This window comes from Thamnophis sirtalis, unplaced genomic scaffold (genome assembly GCF_051295495.1).
Source record: "Thamnophis sirtalis isolate CommonGarterSnake01/CBP01778 unplaced genomic scaffold, rThaSir2_p1.2 scaffold_4, whole genome shotgun sequence".
In the NCBI taxonomy this organism is placed as follows: domain Eukaryota; kingdom Metazoa; phylum Chordata; class Lepidosauria; order Squamata; family Natricidae; genus Thamnophis; species Thamnophis sirtalis.
The window spans coordinates 55840838-55863170 of NW_028261384.1; positions in this window are offsets into that span (position 1 = coordinate 55840838).

The following is a 22333-nucleotide window of genomic DNA, read 5'->3' on the forward strand; positions in this document are numbered from 1 at the left end:
TATCATTATTAATCATTTATTTAGCTATAACTATTATTACTTTATTTTATACATAATACTCTAAATTTAACTAACATTAACTTAATTTTTATTCTAACATTTCATTTCTTCATCCTGTATCCTTCTAGTAATAGTGCAGTCTTATATCTCTTGCCATTTCTGGTATTTGTATTCTAATTGTTTTCTTGATATGTCTTATGTGGACTTCTCTTGGCACCTTGTTATTCCTTGCGTATCTTGTAAGGACTCAAAACCCTCCATCTGTTCCTTCCATCCGCTTGCCTTTAGTTATCACTGATGCTTCTGCCAGAATTTCTCTCATTGTTTCTGCCAAATTTTCTCGCTTTTCTTCTTCTATGTTTTGGGGGTTGAGATAGGATTCCAGTTCGTTAATCTCTCCTTTCAATATTCCACTCCTGTTGTTTCCAACCACATTCGATTTGCTGTCAATATCAACTATTTTTTTATCACTTTCTTCATATATTTTTTTCAATTTTTTGAACTCTATCTTCAAATTTCATCATTTTATAAATATTCTCAACTCTTCCCTCTATTTTTTCTGTTTTTTTGTTCTATGTTCCCCATCTTCTTTTCAATGTCTTTGTACCTATTTGTACTTTTTGAATTTCAAACATAATCATTTGCAATGTTAATTATTTTTTTTCTTCATGTTGCGCCATTCTTCCAAGTTATAAACACTGCCACTAAAACATCCCAAGCTTTTTTGTTAAGTTTCAAACAAGTTCACTATAATCTTTCAAGTCAAGGTTTTCTCTTCACTCCAGTCCAGCTATTGATAGTACTCCAGAAAAGCACTTGCATAAACAATCCGTACTCTTCCCACTGTCCCTTTCAATAAACAAAATTGAAGTATGAGTCAGGTGTTCAAAGGAAATAAAGAAAAAACAATGTTTCCAACCCTCCAGCCTCTAGATGGCAGTGTTGCTTCTTTTTCCTCTGCCTCTACCCTTCTCTTTAAATTCCGAACTAAAAAAAGTGCTTAAAAGGTAACAATCCAGCCGAGCGTTGTAAAAAGAAAAGAAGGAAAATCATAATCCACAAATATGAAAAAAGAGGAAAAATAGAAGGAAAAAAGAAACCAGTCCAATTTAAAAAGTAAGAGGCATTTGTAAAAGTTCCATCCATAAAAAAAGCAAAATTAAAAAAAGATAACACACTAAGTTTAATTAAGGCTCAATTCGCCACTTGCTCTCTTCTGTCTTCAATTTTAATTTTACTCTTTTTGGGTGTTCTCTTCTCTAGTACCATGTTTCCCCAAAAATATGACCTGTCCTGAAACTAAAGCCTTGTCACATTTTTTGTGTGGGCAAAAATATAATCCCACCCCCGAAAATAAATCCCCTGGACAACGCCCCCCCCTCTGGCCAGGCAAAGCACCCCTCACTGGCATAGTGGTATCCTGAAGATGCCACAGGGGGGAGAGAAAGGCGCCTTCGGGATGCCACTAGGTTGGGGAGTGCATAACGTCTTCTCCAGTTTCAAACTCCCAAACTTGGCTGCCAAGTCTTCCAGCAGCGGCCGCTCAAGGAGTGTGCTCTATGGTTGTGAGCTGGCTGCTGGAAGACTCTCTGTCCAGAAGACTCTCTTACAGAGAGTTCCAGCAGCCAGCCCACAACCATAGAGCTCACTCCTAGAGCGGCCACTGCTGGAAGACTTGACATCCAAGTTTGGGAGTTTGGAACCGGATAAGACGTTATGCTTGGAGCATGGTGGTGGCTGCTGCAGGGAGAGCTGGGCCCAGACATGTTGAGTCTAGGAGGCATGCCTGCTGGAGGTGGGACAGGCACTCGCGCAACCCACTTCTCCAGCCGGGCAGAGCTCCATGCCTAGCAGGTATCCCTAATGTGCCAAGCTGCGGGAACTGTGGAGTGGGCAGAACACCACATGGCTTGGTGCCTTGGTGATACCCCCTTAGTGATACCCCCTAGGTCAGTGAATGGCACTCTGCCCAGCTGGAGAGGGGGGTTGCTGGGCGGTTGCTCGTAAACCTGGTCACCTCATGGCTGCTTCGCCCCGAGGCGGTGCCCGGCTCTTCGGGAACCAGTTTTCAAGGGAGCTGCCACCCTAACTCTAACCCCAAAACAATAAACCCTCCGCTATAATAAGCCCAAGGCCATATTTTGTAAGTAAAAAGAAAATAAGACCCTGTTGTATTTTCGGGGAAACACTGTAGTAAAATTTATCTCACCATTTTGACACACTCTCTCTCCTCCTTTTCTTCCATTCAGGGGCTGTCCCAACCTTCTGCAGCTTCAATGGCTGCTTCTCTTTTGCCAGAAAAAAGAGCTTCTCCTGGATCAATCAGGGACTTTGCGATGTCCCTGAGATCAGCAGGATGTGCCCTTCTCTATCACTGTCTGTACAGAACAGTTTCAGTCCAAAAGGACCGTCCAGCAGCAGAGATATCAACAGCAATCCTGGAGCTCCAAGATTGCATGTCATGTCGTAGCGACATCAGCCCCGCCCTCCTGGACAACATCTTAATACAATCCAGATCAGTGACTCAGGCACTCAAGGATCTCGAGGCCACCCTTGTTCCTTAGAGACCATGGCTTCTCCATCAACATGGAGAAATGCCACCTTGTCCCCATGACACACCTGTTACACCTAGGCACTGTAATCGACACGGTGCAGGGCACAGTCTGTCTCTCCCCAGACCGTCTCTTTAGCCTACAGGAAATGGCCCAACAAGTGAAGTAGAGCTGCAGAACATCTCTTCTCCGAATATCCCAGCTTCTTGGCAAAATAGTCTCCTGTTTTGGCATCATCCCATGGTCCTGGCTGCACAGTCAAAGTCTGCAGTGGTTCCAGAGAGCCAACAGGAGCTGCTCTGCAAGGTTGGTCACCATTCCAACAGAGGTACTCAGGTCCCTGGTATGGTGGCTCTCTCTAGCAGTCACCAGGGGGTCCTTATTCAGGGACCCAGTCCACGTCACGATCACGACGAACGCCAGCCTTGTGGGTTGCGGGGGGTCCACCTTCGCACTCAGATTGCACAGGACACTTGGTTTCCTCAGGAGACAAAACACAACATCAACTGGCTCAAACTGAGAGCTGTCCATCTCACACTCAAGCAGTGTCAAGCACTTCTAACAAACTCTCATGTGCTGGTCCTCACAAACAACATAACAAAGGCACATATCAACCACCAAGAGGGAATGCGGTCCCACACTTTGATGGATGAGGCTAATTGCCTGGGCATCTGGGCGGAATGGCACCGGCTGTCCCTCTACATGGAACACATCAGCGGAGTTGACAACGTCCAAGCAGATTGGCTGAGCCACTCCGAGGACGATAAGGCAAGGTCCAGAATGCTCTCACCTTTGAACTGCTTTGCATTATCTGTATGAAATACCTGTCCCTAAAGGTTGCCTTTTTGGCAATCACCTCAGCGTGTTGCATCTCCGAAATTGCGGCCCTGTCCATTAGGCAAGACCTTTGTATTTTCCACGAGAACAGGGTGGTGCTTCATCCTGACCTGGTGTTCATCACGAAGATCAACAGTAGGTTTCAAGGAGCCCAGGAAATAGTCTTGCCCAATTTCTGTCCCTCCCCAAGTCACAGACTCAAGCGTAAATGGCACAAGCTGGACATGTGCCGTGCACTCTGCATCTACATTTCTTGAATTGTATCCTTCAGACACTCGGAAGCCTTGTTTGTTTCTTTCCATCAAACTAATGTGGGTGCCAAAGTTTCCTCTAGGTCCGTTGGACATTGGATCAGGTCCTACATCTTAAAGGCCTCTGGGTCCCACGGCTTACCGCTCCCTCCTCATCTGACAGCGCATTCTATGAGAAGTGCGGCCACTTCGGCAGCATGGTCTACTCAAGCCTCAGTTGAGGAAATTTGCAAGGCTGCCATGTGGTCTTCACCATCTTTATTTGTAAACCATTACAAACTAGACAGATATGCCTCAGCTGATGTTGACTTTGGCAGGAGGATACTCCAACAGGTCAGGACAGAACAAAGGGCCTCAGGCCAGTCATCTGCAGTCATCTACCTTCCTTAAAGCTGGGAGGAGTCACCAGAGGTACCGTGATGTCACAGCTGTAGACTCAGTCCTATTAGTCACTGAACAGAGACAACCCATCCTAGCTGCTGTCATCATCTGGAGAAAGGGCGTATCAGGTAAGAACCAATGTCCATTTTCTGTGTGCAATGGACTTCTTTACTAGATATGAGAAGTTATGGCAAATATCATGTACCTATTGCAAGTGTGTGTGTGTCTGTGTGTGTATACATACATACACATACAGTATATATAAGGTGACCAGATTTTCAGATTGGTAAAGAGAGACACCTTTGATCAGGGGGGAGGGGGGTTTATTAAAAATTTTATACGGAGCAACAAAAATTTTCATACAATGCAAAAATAGTATTGTAATATTTTTTTTATTTCAACATAACTACAATTTACAAATATAAATTGTAACTGTTGCCAAACATCAAAATTTTGATCACGTGACCATGAGGATGCTGCAACAGTCGCTAAGTGTGAAAATGGTCGCTAAGTGTGAAACATGGTCATCAGTCACTTTTTTCAATGCCATTGTAACTTTGGTCACTAAGCCCATTATATCACCTTTCTTGCCACAGTTCTTAAGTGAATAACTGCAGCTGGTATTTTGTATTTTGGATAGAATCTTTTTTAAAATAGCCTAAGACAATTTAAAAAAAGAATCCACACAGAATAAATTGAAGCAAAACATTTCAAACTATTCTTTCTATGCACAATATATTTCAAATTATTGTGCATAGAATTTTTAAACATGGTTTCACTTCAATTTATTTGGATAGAATCTTTTTTTAAATAGTATAAGACAATTTAAAAAAAGAATCCACACAGAATTTTTAAAAATCCTATGCACAATAAATAAAATATTATTTTAAAATACATTAAAAAAATAAAAGAAAAAAACCCAGCTCACTTACCAGCAGGCTTGCACTACAAGTCAACCCAGAATGATGTAGATGTTAATACAAAGAACTGAGCAAATTGAAATGGTGAAGTTAGTCAGGGAAATATTTTTCAAAGAAACTTTGCCACCATTTTGGAGCAGACCTCCAACCTCCGTGCCCCTCCCCTCCAGAAAATCCAGGAAGTAACACTCGCGATCTCTAGCCAAGTGTTTCCTGCAGCTCTATGGTACTTGGTCATTTTTTCTTATAAAATGAGGTAAAAGGGGCACGGGGGGTGTCTGTTTTGTTGCTTTAACGTTTTAATATCTTCAATGAACATACTGAAACAGAGAGAGGGATTAGACAGGGTGTCTTTTATCTTGCCCCGGTTAGGATTTCTTAAGCAAATCCACTGGGCTTTCAACATGAAGCCAGAAAATCAGGACTTTTTAAAAACGGCCCGGGACATGGGACAAATTGTTATAAAGTGTGATTGTCCCGCTGAAATCAGGACGTCTGGTCACCTTAAGTATATATAGTAGATAATGTATCTTTTTGTGTGCCTATACACACTCTATACTATGCAATATGTATGTACACATATGGCATATATACATAGGATTAAATAATATATTTTGGATGTTTAGTAGTAAATAAATAAACAGAAAAATTGTATCTCGTTGAGGCTTTTGAGACAAGGAGAGGCCAGACAAGGCACCCCTTGATGTGAGTGACGTCAAGTTGGCCACGTCCGCCCAGTCACATGAACAAGCAGCTATGCCCACCCAGTCACATGACCAACAAGCCATGCCCACTGACACATGATCATCAAGTCACACCCACCAAACAAGCCACACCCACAGAACCGGTAGTAAAATATTTTGAAACCCATCCTGACTGTAATGCAATTATTTGATGCAATTTTTTTCTTTGCAGTATGTGCAGGTTTAGGTGGATATACCTGCATGTTGGTGCCTTAGCCTGATGATGAAAATAAAGCCACTAAAGAAAAAGTACAGTAATAATAGAGGGTGATAGTCTTACTCCCATTAAAACAACAAATTTACCTTGCAGCTATGCAGTACTTATTATTTAAAACTAAATATTTATTTGGGTAGCTAAATTAAAATAACTCTTCAACTTCCTTTTCCTTCTCGGATCCCTTCCGTTTTCAAATATTCAAAGGTAATTTTGTATATTTACATAGATAAAATTGTACCATATCATTCAAAGTTGTATAGAAATCAGAGGTGGGTTTCTGCTGGTTCGCCTTGGATTGGAGGCAATGGGAAGCTCCGCCCACCCACCTGGATGCTTCTGTCCATGCGCAGAAGTGTCACACGAGCATGCTTGTGTGCATGAGCGAACCGGTAGTAAAATAAATTGAAACCCATCATAGAGATATATATGAACTGAAACCAAACCATGGAAACAAGTTGCCCAGTACCATTTATATTTCTTTGACAATTCTCCCAATTCATTAACAAAGATCTACATTTATTTTCAAAATAGAATATAGGTTTTGAAATAATAAAGAAAGATAGGTTGTATGCTTATAGTGTGACAGTGCATCAGAGCTATTTTTCTTTCTATTTTTATTAGATTGCATATTCTCTTGATCTATAAATTCAAATCACAGTCTGAAGAAATACTTGGGTTTTTTCCCTTTTATTTATCATCATATACATATTATATTAAAGATATATTTTTGATTAGGCCAGTAAACCCTTTGCTTACTTTGATTTTTAACTCTGAGATCCAAATTTAAGATAAATAAATGACTTCTCTCACATGAGAGTTGACTATAATACAAAAGCCAGGAACATAGATACTAAATAAATATTTTCTTTTTCTAGATAACTTTTATCAGTTCATTGTTGTCAACAGTGGTTCAAGGTCAATGCTTCTTAGGTAGCTTTTACCAGTTACCATTTACTACTAGATAGCAATGCAGACAATTAATTCAATATATTTTCTTTTAAGCTCTTGGCTTCGAAAGCAAATATTCTCAAAAGTTACCAAGAAAATCAAAGGCATAGAGTGAAAGTTAAATGCCGAGAAATTTCAATTTGCTTTCTAACATCCTTAAGGAGGTCTCAAGATCTACCACTTCTTTTCTTTTAGCTAACGGCTCCGTCTGTTTGCTGCTGACCCAAGGGTGGGAGAGCTTTGTAACATCCACTTCCCCCCTTTCTTCTGCCACTCTCTCTTTAAAAAGATTTAACTGGAAGTTAAAAAGTTAATTTACAGAAATGTTACACTTTCAAGCACTCTTATTATCTCACCTAGACATTCACCACACTGATTCCCGTGCCTTGTCTGGCCTTCCAACTGTGGTAGCTGGCATTGGCTGCCTTTCCTGCTTTGAATCCGGAGGCAAATGCAAGCATTTTAGGGGAATTGCGGGTTCACCAATCTCACCCACTTGCGTGGCCTCTCTTCACTGTCCCTCCAGGACAGCTAGGGTAGGGTTAAAAGTAACCCCTCCCCCAATACAGCAGGAATCTGATGGTTCTTCAGAGAGACTTCCAGAGAACACATCCTGTTGCTGAGATTCAGGCCACATCCCTCATGTCCAGGTAATTTTTATAATCATTCACAAAAGCAGTAATAAAATCTAAAAACTATTTCATTAAAGTGAAATTTACTTAACCTATAGGAAATGCTGAGCTTTTCTTGCAATTGCAACCTCTTTTAATATAAAATTGGGTGTGAGGACTGAGAGAAAGCATACTCAAGCAGGAGTTTGTAATTATGTGTATTAATAACTGTAAAGTGGTAACAGATGGGAACGACTCATGTCTTCTGCTGACAAATGAAGCTAATAAAAGTGGCAGTCCTGAGAGACTTGTCTCTATAAATCAAATACATATTTCCAGTGTCATAAATTCCTTGGCATTTAATCAAGGGAAAAGTTTTGTGTACTGGTTTTGCCTGTTTCACGGATGTCCTATCCATTTTTTAACAGTTGAGAAAAAATGATAGTTGGAGGCATTGAAATAGCTAGTGTGTATGAGATGGCAGAAGGACATTTCCCTAGGATCTCACATAGTACTGTAAGATTGCTCTTAAGAAGTGACTTCTCTGTCTGAATCAGGAAACTGAACTGTATATTTCTGTGGTTCTGGTTCTTTAATTTAGTACACGGATAGATCCTTGAGTTGTGACAGCAGTTGGGACGGGAACTTCCATAGCTAAATGATGCAGTTGTAAAGTATGTTGTAATACAACCTCATCGCTCAGTGACAGCAATTCTCACAGTCCCAGTTGCTGTCATAACTGATATCTCCTTACCGTCTCTACAAAATTTGTTTTTTCAAATTTATCTTGGTTTAAAAAGCAGTCGTTTTAAGGGAAACTGAACCATGTGAAAAATCTAAACATAACAATTACCTGTCAGGTATGTATCTTCTATCTCATGCCAGTCAAACAATTGAAGTATATACCTGATAATTACCAAGAGTGAAATAAAAGGGAGAAAAGGAATAGGTAGAATTCTGAATAAGAGATCTCAAATATATTGTTAAAAAAAACTTTGCTTGATATATATTGCAGTCTTTTTCACTTATGGATCTAGTTCCCTGTAGAGCAGGAATCTACATGTCACCAAAATGATGTATCCTGCTTAGTGACATAATGTATGCTATATCGCTTAAATACTTGAGTGTAATGTTGCATAACATGTAGAAGAGGGGCAAGACTTAACAAAGTCACAACACACAGTTTGTCATCTGCCCCTTTACTCCTACATGGATGTTCATGCAGCAGGATTACTGTATATGTAGTTCTCAATTTACAAACAGTTCTTATAGTGATTGTTCAAAGTTAAAGTGGCTCTGGAAAAAGTGACTTAGGACCATTTTTCACACAATGTCTGTTGCAGCATCCTCATGGTCATGTGATGAAAATTCAGATGCTTGGCACCTGACTCATATTTATGACAGTTGCAATGTCTCAGGGTCATGTGGTCACCTTTTGTGAACTTCTGACAAGTAAAGTCAATGGGGAAGCTAGATTCACTTAAAGATCATAAATGTGGCAAAAACTCACTTAACAAATGTTTCACTTGCCAACATAAATTTTGAGCTCAATTGTGGTCGTAATTTTGGGACATGGCCTGTAATTATATCTCAGAGACTTCTCTTTCTCCTCATCTTGACTTTAGTCAAAGGATGAGTTATAGCCAAATGTCTTGAAGGTGTTTTGGAAGAAACAAAAATAGATAAAGATTTCATATTTTAATAGTAATATTGAATTTACTTACATAATATATACAGACCATGAATAAAAAAGATATTATTCATGCACAGAAGCCATCTGCCATTAAACACATGAATAAAATATACAAAACTGCAGATATATGGACCCACTTTTGCAGATATTCAGTCTGGTACTATAAGACAAACTTAGTTCACTAGCGAACTGTAGATTGCAGCAGTTAAGGAGCAGAATCATTGTTTTGTCTGCTATATCCCCTATTTGGGCTTCACCAATCAATTTACATATTCTGTTTTTTCTTAGAACTTACTCCGGCTTTCTGTCTACCAATGTATAAGACCTTGCAATTCTATTTTTGGCATTTCCCTAGTTGTATTTCTTCTGAGCCATTTTGAATTACTATGCAGAGTTTTACAGGGGAATAAACTGGCACTGGATTTTTTTTGTTATTTTTTTAAGTTAATCATACAAATCTTTCTCTGTCCCTTACACAGAAACATGAATAGATTGCAAGACAACCAAGCACAGATGCAGGGATGTGTAGTCACTGGAGGCAGGGGAGGCAGGGCCACCCTACTCTCAGGAAGAAAAGGAAAGAATTTTTTAAAATAATTAAAAAGGCCAAGGTAGTTGCTGCCAGACTCCAAGTCACAGTGACTTTGAGTCTGCTTAGTGTTAACTGTAGGGGGAGGCTAGAGAACTATGGGCCTCCTTTCATAAGGAATTTTTCGTCTTTTAAGAGTTAAGCAAGGGTTAAAAAGCGAAAAATTTCTTATGCAAATGAGGCACGTGATTCTCTCGCCGCCTCCTGCAGAGGGCTTAGAGGCTTTAAAAAAAATATTTAAGCAGAGTCATCCACGTGGTGACTAGCAGCAACTATCCTAGCCTGCCTGGCCCTGGCTAGATCAAATCTTGCATTTTTGACGCAGCTGGAAGGTATGTGGGTCAGAGGGAGGGGGCAAGGGGGAGGAATTCAAAGTTAATGTAATTTGTAAGTAATGTTTTATTGTGAGTAATTTGTGTTTGTGTGTGTGTTTCTTTCTTTACTTCACTCAAACAAACTCTCTCTCAATTTGAGAGAGAGTTTGTTTGAGAAGAGAGGGAAGGGGCAGAGGCAGGGAGGGCAGCCTTGTTTGAGAAGAGAGGGGCAGCCCTCTCCCCCCCCATTGGGAGCCCCATCCTGCTCCCCTCTCCCCTTTCTTCGCCGGCTGCCACCTCGCCCTCCCACCTCCTCTGTCCCCTCCGCTGTGTCTGACAGGCGTCTCTCATTTATGTCCGCCATAAATGCAAGATGCCTGGCGGACACAGAGGGGGGACGGAGGAAGTGGGGCTGAGGCGGCAGAGCGCAGCAGTGGTGAGAAGCAGCACCCCTGCCACTGTGTCCTCCAGGCGGGCATAAACACGAGATGCCTGGTGGACATAGAGGCAGGGACGGAGGAGGTGGGCGAGGCAGCAGAGTGCGGCAGCGGTGAGAAACAGCACCCCCGCCGCTGTGTCCGCTAGGCATCTCGCGTTTATGGCGGGCATAAACGCAAGACGCTTGGTGGACACAGAGGCAGGGACATCCCCACCACTGCTGCGCTCCCCCACCTCAACCCCCCACCTCCTCCGTCCCCGTCCACTGCGAGTGTTCCCTCCCCCCAAGCCATTTCATGAACGGCTGCTAATGAAGAATCGGGCCCCCGCCAGCCACGGCATGATTCACCCTCTGCTTTTCTTTTTGAGGCACCCTTCTCTGCCTCCCAACCCCCCCAAAAAACCTCCCACTTCCAACTGGTTTCCCCCTTTTTACTTTTTTTAAAAAAAATAAAGGATGGCATTGCCGAGTGGAGAGCGACGTGCCAGGAGGAAATGCCAGACTGACCGAGGCTTTAATGGGCTATGGAGGTGAAGGGGAATTAATTGGGTTGGCTCTTGGTTGGCACCGAGGGCACCCCAAGCGGGTTTCATGGAGAGAGGGCATGGGGCAGGGGCTTTCCTGCAACTGGCTGAGCCCTGAATGGAGGCGGCTGTTTTCTGGCTTCTTTATGGCTTTGACAGCAGCGGGATCAGCAGCGATTCATATGCAAATGGAGACACGGAGAAGCAGGGAGGTTGGCAGGAGTTGAAGAAAAGAGGAGAAGGGGGGGCGAGGTGGGGGAGCACGGCAGCGGCAGGGACATTCTTGTCGCTGCCCGGCTCTTGCCTCACCAACCGTAATCCTCACTGCACGTCACTGCACAGATGATACCATGAAGAGAAGTTTACAGGCCCTCTATTACCAAATGCTTAGTAAGTAAACAGTTATAAAGATTTAATTTTATACTTTTCTTGGCTGGAGAAAAAGGCCACATGCATACTCATACATATATATCTGTTAGATTTATTTCTCTAATGTTCATATTCTGCTATTATTTCTGTTGAGTTTATTTCCATAAAAAATATATACAGCCATACTGAACTGGCTAAAACTCAGGATGTCTGGAATTTGGCAGCAGAGCAAAAAATGGAAATTGCTAGTTAACCAAATACATTGATGTTTATATTCTGTCCGTGCTAAACTTTAGATGATAATGACAATTTGATCTCAATATTATTGAACTTTTTTATTTTAATAATGTTCAAAAATATATTTGGTTTTATCTCTGTTACTTATCTCAAGTACCTCTGTCTATCTCTGTGTTCTTCTATTTTGGGAAAGGTAATATAAAAGAATTTATTGCCTGATATTCTTCCTCCCTCCATGTCTAAACAAAAGGCACCTGGTTGTATACAAACAATTACTGTATTGCAAGAAATAATGTAGGAGCTGTATGTGCGCAAATATATCTATGGGTGTGTGTTTGTATCTTCCCTTAGATATTTTAGAGCAGGGGTGTTAAACTCAAGGCCCATGGGCCAGATCCGGCCCGTGATGTGGTTACATGTGGCTCACGGGGCTACAGCAAAGGACAGGGCTGGGGTACCGAAGACCAGCCCAGGCTGACCAAGTGCTCATCTACAACCTGATGGTAGCCATCTGGGCCAGAATGCAGTCAGTCTTAGATCCACGTAGCTGCCCTAGAGCCAGTGAAGGGTTGCCCTCACCTCGCCCCCTGGATGTGCACAGAGGAGGCAGTGAGCTCATGTGGGGCCTGGTGCCCCTGGGGACCATCTCGCCCTATAGGCTGACTGTGTTCTGAGCACTTCCCTTTCACTCAGGATGCACATGCTGACCGCCTCCTGTGCACACGCCAGGGGGTGGGTCCAGGGCAGCAAGATGGTCTCTCATTGGCCCCAAGGGACCATGTAGGTCAGATCGAAGGCTGACCATGTGCCGACTTGGATGGCCGCTCTTCCTCCTTCTCTTCCTTTCCTAGTTCTTTCCAATCAGGCTTGACTTCCATACTGCTACCCCTCACTGCAGGGAGGCGGAACCAACTAGATGGTTCTGCCCCAGGTGCCTGATGGACCCTGAAAGGTTCCTGATGGAGCTTGGGACTTTTCCTGAATCCCTTGCTCACAACTTGACCAAAGCCCTAGTGGAAGACTGGGATAGGGCGGCCACTGGGGCTTTGGATCGTGTTGTACCTTTGCGGCCTCTGACCCGGTTTCGATCCCGGGTAGCTCCCTGGTTTACCAAGGAGCTCCGGGAGATGAAACGCCAGAAAAGACGCCTAGAGAGTGGTTGGAGGGCCAGCCGGTCCGAATCTGATCGAACACTAGTAAGAATTCATATTAAATTCTACTTAGTGGTGATAAAAGCAGCAAAACGGCAACATTTTTCTGCTCTTATCGCGTCTGCAGATAACTGCCCAGCCATCCTGTTTAGGGTGACCCGCTCCTTACTTAACCAAGGGACTGGGAAAGACTTCTTGCAGGGTAGGGCTGAAGAATTTGTTCAGTATCTGCAGGATAAAATCACTCAGATCCGGACAGGCTTGGACTCTGACTGGGTAGATTCGGGCGAGTCGACGGGGATGAATCTAGTGGAGACCATCTGGGATGAATTTGACCCTGTGACCCCTGAGGGCATGGACAGGATTATGGGGAGACTCAGTGCTGCCACTTGTGTGCTGGACCCGTGTCCCTCTTGGTTAGTCTCGGCTTCCCGGGAGGTGACACGAGGCTGGGTCCAGGCAATTATCAACGCTTCGTTGAGAGAGGGGTTCTTTCCCATCGCCTTGAAGGAGGCGCTGGTGAGGCCTCTCCTTAATAAGCCTTCCCTGGACCCAGCTTCTTTAGCCAAATATCGTCCGGTCTCCAACCTTCGCTTTGCAGCGAAGGTTGTTGAGAGTGTGGTAGCACGTCAGCTTCCCCACTTCCTGGATGAAGCTGTCTACCTGGATCCGTTTCAGTCAGGTTTCAGGCCCGGATACAGCATGGAGACGGCATTGGTCATGTTGGTCGATGATCTCTGGCAGGCCTGGACAGTGGCTGCTCCTCTGTCCTGGTCCTATTAGACCTCTCAGCGGCTTTTGATACCATCAACCATGGTATCCTACTGCGACGATTTGGGGGGTTAGGAGTGGGGGGCACCGTTTTACGGTGGTTCTCCTCCTACCTGTCGGATTGGTCACAGTTTGTGTTGACTGGAGGGCAGGGATCGACCCCGAGGCACGTCACTTGTTGGGTGCCCCAGGGGTCGGGTCTCTCACACCTCCTGTTCAACATATATATGAAACCACTGGGTGATATCATCCGTGGTTTTGGGGTATGGTATCATCAATATGCTGATGATACCCAACTTTTCATCTCTACCCCAAACCACCCAAACAATGCCCTTGACATGATGTCCTGATGCCTGGAGGCTATGCGGATCTGGATGGGGAGGAACAGGCTCAAGCTCAATCCCTCCAAAACTGAGTGGCTGTGGTTTCCGTCATCCCGATTTGTGCATTTTGTTCCATCTTTGATGATAGGGGGAGAAATTGAAGCTCCCTCAGAGAGAGCCTGCAATCTGGGTGTCCTTCTGGATACGCGGCTTAGTCTAGAAGAACACCTGATGGCCGTAACCGAGGGGCCTTTTACCAGGTTCGCCTGGTACATCAGTTGTGCCCCTTCCTGGATTGGGATGCTCTGTGCACAGTCACTCATGCCCTCGTCCTTTCTCACCTGGACTGCTGTAATGCTCTCTACATGGGGCTGCCCTTGAAGAGCACCCGGAGGCTTCAGCTGGTCCAGAATGCAGCTGCGTGGGTTATCATGGGGGCACCTAGGTGCTCCCATGTTACATCCCTTTTAGGCGGCCTGCACTGGTTGCCGGTTGTCTTCCGAGCGCGATTCAAGGTACTAATTATGACATTTAAAGCGCTCCATGGCTTAGGCCCAGGATACCTGGGAGACCACCTATTGCCACCAGTAGCCTCCCACTGTCCAGTGTGATCCCACAGAGTTGGCCTCCTCGGGGTGCCGTCGGCCAGACAGTGTCAGCTAGCGACCCCCAGGGGGATAGCCTTCTCTGTGGGAGCGCCTTCCCTCTGGAATGAGCTGCCCCTGGGGCTTCGTATAATCCCCGACCTCTGGCCCTTCCGACGCGCCCTAAAAAATTGGCTTTTCCAGCAAGCCAGCCTGGCCTGAACAGAATAAAATAAATTATTGATCATTGTTAATTTTAATTCATTTTTTTTTAAAAAAATGTTATTGTTAATTCTAATTGGGTTTGTTTGGGATATTCTATTTAATTTTTTTTAACTTTTGTTTTATGTGTTTCTTTTAATGTTGTTCGCTGCCCTGAGTCCTTGGGAGAAGGGCGGCATATAAACCTAATAAACCAAACCAAACCAAACCAAACTAAACCAATTCTGACATGTGCACCCATGTACGTTTTTAATTCCTAGATCTTGGATTAGAGCACTAGAGATTCATGGCTGGCAACAAGCGTGGCCCGATTGCTGCTGGAATTTGGCAGACAGAAGGGAGGAGTACCTGAATGTGGTTTTATTTTATTTTTCCGGGGTGGGGCAGGGAAGAAAGCCATGCAGACCTTTCAAGGGGTGGAGGGGTGGGCGGGCAGATTGGAAATAAAGAGAATGGGGGAGCTCCCATTTATTTGCAGTTCATAGGTGGGAGGAGCGAGTAAATGAATATTGAATTTTTCTTTCTGTTTCTTGTTTTGTAATTTGCCATGGCTTCTTCTGGGCCTCTTGGCAACTTTTGATGTCTTTTGTCCCATTCATTTATTGGGGGGGGGGCAGCTGGGGAAGAAAATTGAAATCGGGGAAAAGGAAGGAAATCTCTCATGGAAGTGTAGGGTGTTTGTATATCAATTTAGTTGGGGAGGGAATTGGAATACTCAGCTGGGGAAGATGAATCAGCGGCTAATGAAATGTAAACTGGTAATTTTTAAAAGAAGATTTAAAAATCTTCTTTTAAAAGATTTTTTTAAAAATCTAGGAGAGCAGATTGTAAGATTTCAGAGTCTTCAATTGTCAAGTGATGATTTCTCTCCCCCTACTTTTCCTGTTGCTCCCCCCCCAAAAAGATTTTCTGTTCAAAGAATAAAATAGTTTGCTTGACTCCCGAAGAAGCTGCAACTCACTCCTTGCTTGAAGTTTCTAGCCCCAAGTTCAGGTCAGCTCCCAACTGTGACCGGAGTGGCTGTGGTGGGTGTGAATTGCATGCTGAATTTTAATTATTTATTTTTTTAAAATGCTCTAGAGGTTGTTCGGTTCACCTTTTTAGTTTTATGGACACTGGGTTTGGCTGGCTAAAGCTCGCTAAAGCTGTGGGGAAATCTAGGAGCAAGATTTCAGAGCAGAAAAATATGGTTTTAAGTTGCTCGGAAATCGAATGGCAGGGAAAGGCGCCTGAGTCCAAAGTGGCAGTGCTTCAACCCTTAAATGTGGTGGACACTTTGGTTGATTTTAATGGGATTCCTTCCCATCCAGAACGGATTTAAAATATAGGAAAATTAGAGATTTCACCCAGCAGTGGTTCCTGCCCCCTGTGACTTCTATGACCTCTAACAGGTTTTATCTTTGTGCTTCTCCCTTCAGCTGCCTTTTCCAAGGATGGAGCAGTTCTTTGCAAAATGCTTGATTTTATTTTTTCTTGACTGGCTGGAAGTGGACTTGATCATTCTGCTGAGGTTTTAGTAACTGCACCCCCTTTCCCTCCCCTTAAGATGGAAAGAGGTGAGCTTTCTCATCACCAGTGTTCATCTCCTTTTGTTGTGGTTATTGTTGTTAACACTGACGTTTCTTGGTTCTTGTTCAAGGTCATGATAATTGCAAGCAGCAGCTTTTGCTTCATTCTCCCAGGCAGAGGCTTTCTTCGCTTTCCCCCTTGCTCTGCACGGTTCTCCTGTTCTCCAGCTGTTAACAAGTGAAGCAGTAGCTTTACACATGTAATTTGATCCATGGAAAAGAATGAAAATTGATTTGTTTCTGCAGTAACGTCCAAGTTTAAAAGATTAGTCTCCCTTTCACTATTCACTTAAGTAAGGGATGAATAAAACTTATCATGGATTCTTTCTTTTTTCCCTCTGTCATTCTTTCTTTTCTTTCTTCCCTGCTTTAAATTCCTTCCTTCTTTCCTCCCTCAGAATGCAGTCAGAAAGTAAGACTTTAATTGCATACACTTACACCTTAAATAAGAATAATATAATGAAAGAGATACACTTAAGTACTTACTTGTATTATTGGTTTTGTGGTTGAGGATGTTTCCAGATTGTTCTTAGGCTTCCAGCCGTCTCAGTTACACTTTTTTTGCTCTTCAGCTGTGTGATGGTGTGCTCTGAGCCTCTTTTTGACTGGGAATTAGGTCCCATCTTTTAACAGGCATGCCAACGCTTATTGTCATCCGATTACTAATGTTTAGAACAGTTAGGCGGGTTCTTTGTTCTGAACATATGAAGTTCATTTTTGAGAACCCCCTTTCTGCCTCTACTGAACTCACAGCAATTGTCCTGACAATATCTCTAGCTTTTTTGATACTGTCAGAAATTTTGTAGTTCTTTCTTTTTCCAAAAAATCTCTGAAAGTTCAAATCAATTTTATAATTAAACATTTCACCAAATTCAATCAATTCTTCCTCTGTTTCTGCCCATGGAATGATTACATCTTCAACGTTCCAATAATCCGGCTCCAAATATATGAGAACTTGTAATTTGTTTACACCTGGCAATTGGCTACCTGGTTTTAGATGTTCACAATCCATCAGCCTTTTCTTCAAATTGGTGATGATGCTTACCAAAAGATTTTCATGAGGAAGGGCAACAAACTGTTGATTTTGAACTAATTTTTATGTTTTTGAAGGTTTCTGAAGCTATCGTTCTGTCAAACTTTTTTTCATATGGACCCGTTCCCCGTCTAAGCATTTCAAATGCTTTAATTGATCACAATACCAATTTTTTGGCCTTGATGATATCTGTGTTTCTCCCATGCAGGGCATCTGACAGAAGAGAAATCTCATTTAGAATATAAGGGCCATATCATTCAAAAAATTTAAAATTTCAAAACGGGCAGCCATGCCTGGGAATTTTTCATTGCCCAGAAAAAAATCATGTAGCGCTGGATAAGCACGCCACACAACTGTGGTTGACTTTAAACCACAGGCAGCCCATCTTGGACCTAAAACTCTGCCAATCTTCAGAGGGAGCCCACTTCAATGCCCAGTTCAGAGATTTGGAAAAGTTCCATCTGGCTCCTGCAGGATTTATGGAAAGTGGTGCGTATCTTGTCAAGGGATATCTTGAAATAGTTAATTTGTTTGATTTCTTTTATGGAATCATCCAGCATAAGTTGGAGGCGATAGTTCAAGCAGTGCCAGATTACAATGTTTGGGAAGTCTTTAGCTATTCTGGTGCTGACTCCAGATTTTCTCCCAACCACAACGCTGGCACCATCAGAGCAGAATGCTATTAAATGCTTCCGCAAATATTTGGGGGTAAACCCAACTTTATGCAAGCTTCTCATCACTGCAGAACATATGGACTCTGCATCTTGTTTCTCAAATTCCACCAGCTCAACGAAAATGGTTGCTGGGCATTCTAAATCCTCAGCTTTAACAAAAACTATCAGAATTGCTTTCATTGATAGCATTGAGGCTTCATCAATTATCAAACACACTTTCAGATTCTTTGCAATAATGCTGGCAAACATGGTGGTTTTATAGCAGTAGACTATAGCAGTAGATTTATATACCGCTTCATAGGCCTTTCAGGCCTCTCTAAGCGGTTTTACAGAGAGTCAGCATATTGCCCCCAACAATCTGGGTCCTCATTTTACCCACCTCGGAAGGATGGAAGGCTGAGTCAACCCTGAGCCGGTGAGATTTGAACCGCTGACCTGCTGATCTAGCAGTAGCCTGCAGTGCTGCATTTAACCACTGCGCCACCTTGGCACCTGGTTTTAATTTCGTTTGCCTTTCACCAACCTGCCCATATAAAAGAAGCCATTCTGAGGCACATAAAACAACCTAAATTTCCTGAAAAACATTAACAATAAAATATTCATTAAAAAACCCAGTTACTTACCAGCAGGCAGAATCAGCTGCTCTTCAATGTGATGGATGCAGGCAGCAGGCGACCAAGCCAGACACTCCGGCTGAAGGTAAGATGGACTAGAGGCAAACAAGGACAACCCAATCAGCTAGGCCCGTCTGGAATGGAGCTGAGGTGGCTTAACCAGTCGTGAGGCTGGGAACTGAGTGGGGGAGGGTTGACAAGAAAGGTCTCAGCCAAGTGCCAGCCGGCTTCGCGGTCTATACAAACCTGGGGAGTGGCTGCAAGGAAGGCCTCAGCCATTCCCTGGGCTCATGTAGACTATGAAACCGGCCGGCGCTCCCGGTAGTTTCTTCCTCCCCTCCTGTGTGCCCCATGAAGTTGGGTTAGGTAGGCTTACTTATCTTTAGGTAGCTTCTTCCCCCCTCACATCCACGCCCAGCAAAGTCTCCCACCAACGCAGGCCAGCTTCATGGTCTATGTGAGGCTGGGGAATGGCTGCAAGGCCTCAGCCACTCCCCAGGCTCACATAAACTGCAAAGCTGGCCGGCGCTCCAGGTAGCTTCTTGCTGCCTCCCTGCACTCCCCGCAAAGTTGGGTTAGATAGGCTCAATGTTCCCTCTAATTTTTTTTCAGTGTGAGCGGAAAAGTATAGTGTGTGAGCTGCACAGTTTCATGCCTGAGCACCTAAGAGAGCCACAGTTTGAACTGCTGTCGCGTCTGCTGGACATTTGCGCAACCTTCCAAGTGTCAAGCGCCAATTGCGAGCAAGGTTTCAGCCCGATGAATGCCAGGCATGAAAAGTGCCACTCAAACACTATACTTTTCCCCTCACCCTGAAAAAAAAAGGCTCTCTGCTCAGCTTTTAGATTGTTAGACTGGCTAGAGAGAGACATGGCACCAACAGGGTCCTGGGTCCTGGCATTTTGCAGGCAACCTGTCCTCTCACATTCCTTTGGAATGCAACCCATCACATGTGAATTAGATTTTGCCAATTATCCTATTAAAAAATAACGCTATTATTCTAAAATATGACTAACTCAATATTAAAAACTGTAAATATGTAATGCTGATAAATAATAGCAGTAATTGTTATTTAGTATGATTAAAATCAGTATTGATATATCAATATAATATCTATCGAAATTGACAATATACACTAAAATAACAATACAAATATATAATGTGGAATATAAATGTAATAAATATAATATATAAATGCAACATAAAAAACTCTCCCCCTTTAAAGTAGTAAGATCAATTAAATAGTCTAGCAAGTTTGGACAATATGCTATATGTTATGTTACTTAAGAATATATATACCTCAGAATCAGATACAACATCCACATCATTTCCAACTGAGTCAATAAAATCATATGCCATGCCAAAACTATTTTAAATAAAGATATGAAATTAATCAAGTCTTGCATTTATTTTTCAAAATGAATGTACAATTTTTTTATTATTTAAGTTTTGTACCCTATCTTTTCTAACTAACGTTAACTTTAAAAAGATGTTACATCAGACTACAATACAAGTAATTAAATGAAGACTAAAATAAGTGTTTTGGCATATTGAGCTTTTTATATTTCTTTCTTATATTTCTTCCTTAGTTGAGAACTTGCTCCTCAGCTTACTTACGCATTAACTGTTTGTTGCTTTTATGGTTTATTCATTCACTGCTCCATCTTCAGTTTTTTTCACAGGGGGCAGGGCTTCCTTCCTCCCTTCCCTCCCTCCCTCCACTCCTTTGGCCACCAATTTTGATCCAATTCTCTCTCTCTCTCTCTCTCTCTCTCTCTCTCTCTCTCTCTCTCTCTCTCTCTCTCTCTCTCTCTCTCTCACACACACACACACACACACACACACACACACACACACACACACACACACAAACATTCTTTGGGGGGGGTTTGAATTACTCCGCCTCACTGCACAAAGTCGGCTCAGCATGTGTTCGGCCCCCACTTACGCCGAATCAAATCCGCGGCCGGCGGGACCAGGGGATTGCATTTCAAAGCCACCAGTCCTCTTGCTTCTTCTCCTTCACCAGCAAAGCTCCCGCTGGTGCCTCTGCCCATGGCAGCGGCGCCTCTCCCTCCATGCGGAGCCCCTGAGCTGGCCCCCGCGTCATCCCTCCCCCTTCCTCCTCTGCCGTGCTTTTGAGGCCGCGGGAGCTAGTAGGAAAGCAGCGGAGGTGGAGGCGGCGGCAGGGATAACCCAGAGCCCAGCTGACTCCGCTCGGAGCACCTCAGCTCAGCTGGGGAGAGGCACCAAAGCCATGGGCCGCGAAGCCAGCGGGAGCTTTGCTGGTGAAGGAGAAGAAGCAAGAGGACTGGCGGCTCATCAAAACAAGTCTGGGGAGGTCCTTTGCAGGCGGCCAGTTCTAGGCGCCTGCAAAGAACTTCCCCACGTTTGCTTTACAGAAAACTCTGCGCGGCAGATAGAATCTGCTGCGCGGGCTTTTCTTGCGAGGTGCGCGGCCGTGCAGGCACGCACCTTAGAGGGAACAGTGGATAGGCTTACTTACCTTTAGGAAGCTGCAGGAGGAGGCAGCAGTAACACAGAGGTGCAGGCAGGCCGGGAAGTCAGCAAGGATAGAGGATCATGTCAGTGAAGATCAAGTCAGCTAGTGATGACATGAGAGTAAAGTCAGGAAAAGTAGTAAGTGGGTCCTCCATGGTATATATAGAGCTCTCAGAGGCGAGGCGATTGGCGAGCTAGTGAATCAGTGAGCGGTGGGAGGGTAGTCAGGCGGGGCAAGCATGACAGGGTGGGTGAGAGAGAGAGCTAGTGGTGACCGGGCTGGTGGGGGGAGTGAGCATACCAGGGGACTATACCATTCCAGGAGCGTGGCCAGGCCACTGCCGCTACCGATACACAGCCAGAGGCTGCTGGAGAACTCTTTCCGAAGAGGGGGTTTGGGAACTGGGCAGGCGAGATTGGAGTGGGCAGGTGGGTGAGCACACTTGCTCCCCCTTCCCATGGCCCACCGTTTCCCACGGAGCCTGTGGATGCGGCTGCTGGCTGTGCAGGTGGCCTGGAGGGAAGCCCAGAACCTCCTGGCATGGACCTGGCATTGGAGATCTGCGTTTCCAAAGCGTAGCATTAAATTCACTCCTCTCCCGCTTTCTAGTGGTGGTGGGGGCCTATGAGAAGCGGGTGGTGGCCACTTGGGGAATATTTGTGTCCCCAGGAGATTTGCTCTTCTCTGCCCCTTACCTCCGAAGGGGAGGCCAGGTGTGGGAGAGGTTGCTAATGATTATGACCGATTCCCTCCTGTTTCTGCAGGTTTGGGGGGGGGGGGAGAGAAGGTAATTGCAGAGCATGGACTGAAGTTAGGAGGCTGACTCGCTACAATAAGCGATGACCATTATTTGGAGGAAGAAAAAGCATAGCTGTGTGACAGAGATTCGCTCTTGCAGAACCTGCATCATCTTTTTTTTCCAAATTAAAAAAAAAAGCCTTTTAAACATTTTTATTCCTAAAGGCAAAAAAAATCCCATGAGGCTTGTTGGAGAACGGAGTGGAGGTGACGTGCAAGGGGGAGGTGAGGTGCCATGGTGAGGGGAGAAGTTGCTGAAATAATTTGATCTGTCAGGAACTTGGAGGTGGGGGGAGGTCAGTGGGAAGCCTTTGCCGGCCCGACGCCAGCCATAGCTCTGAAGTTGCTTTCCTTTCTACTGAACCAACAGATGTTTCCCTTGCTTAACCCTGGCGTTTTTCGCATCGGGGCGTGCTGCAAGAGGGAGTGAGTGAAGACCTTTTCCAGATTGCTGGTGGTGGAAGTGC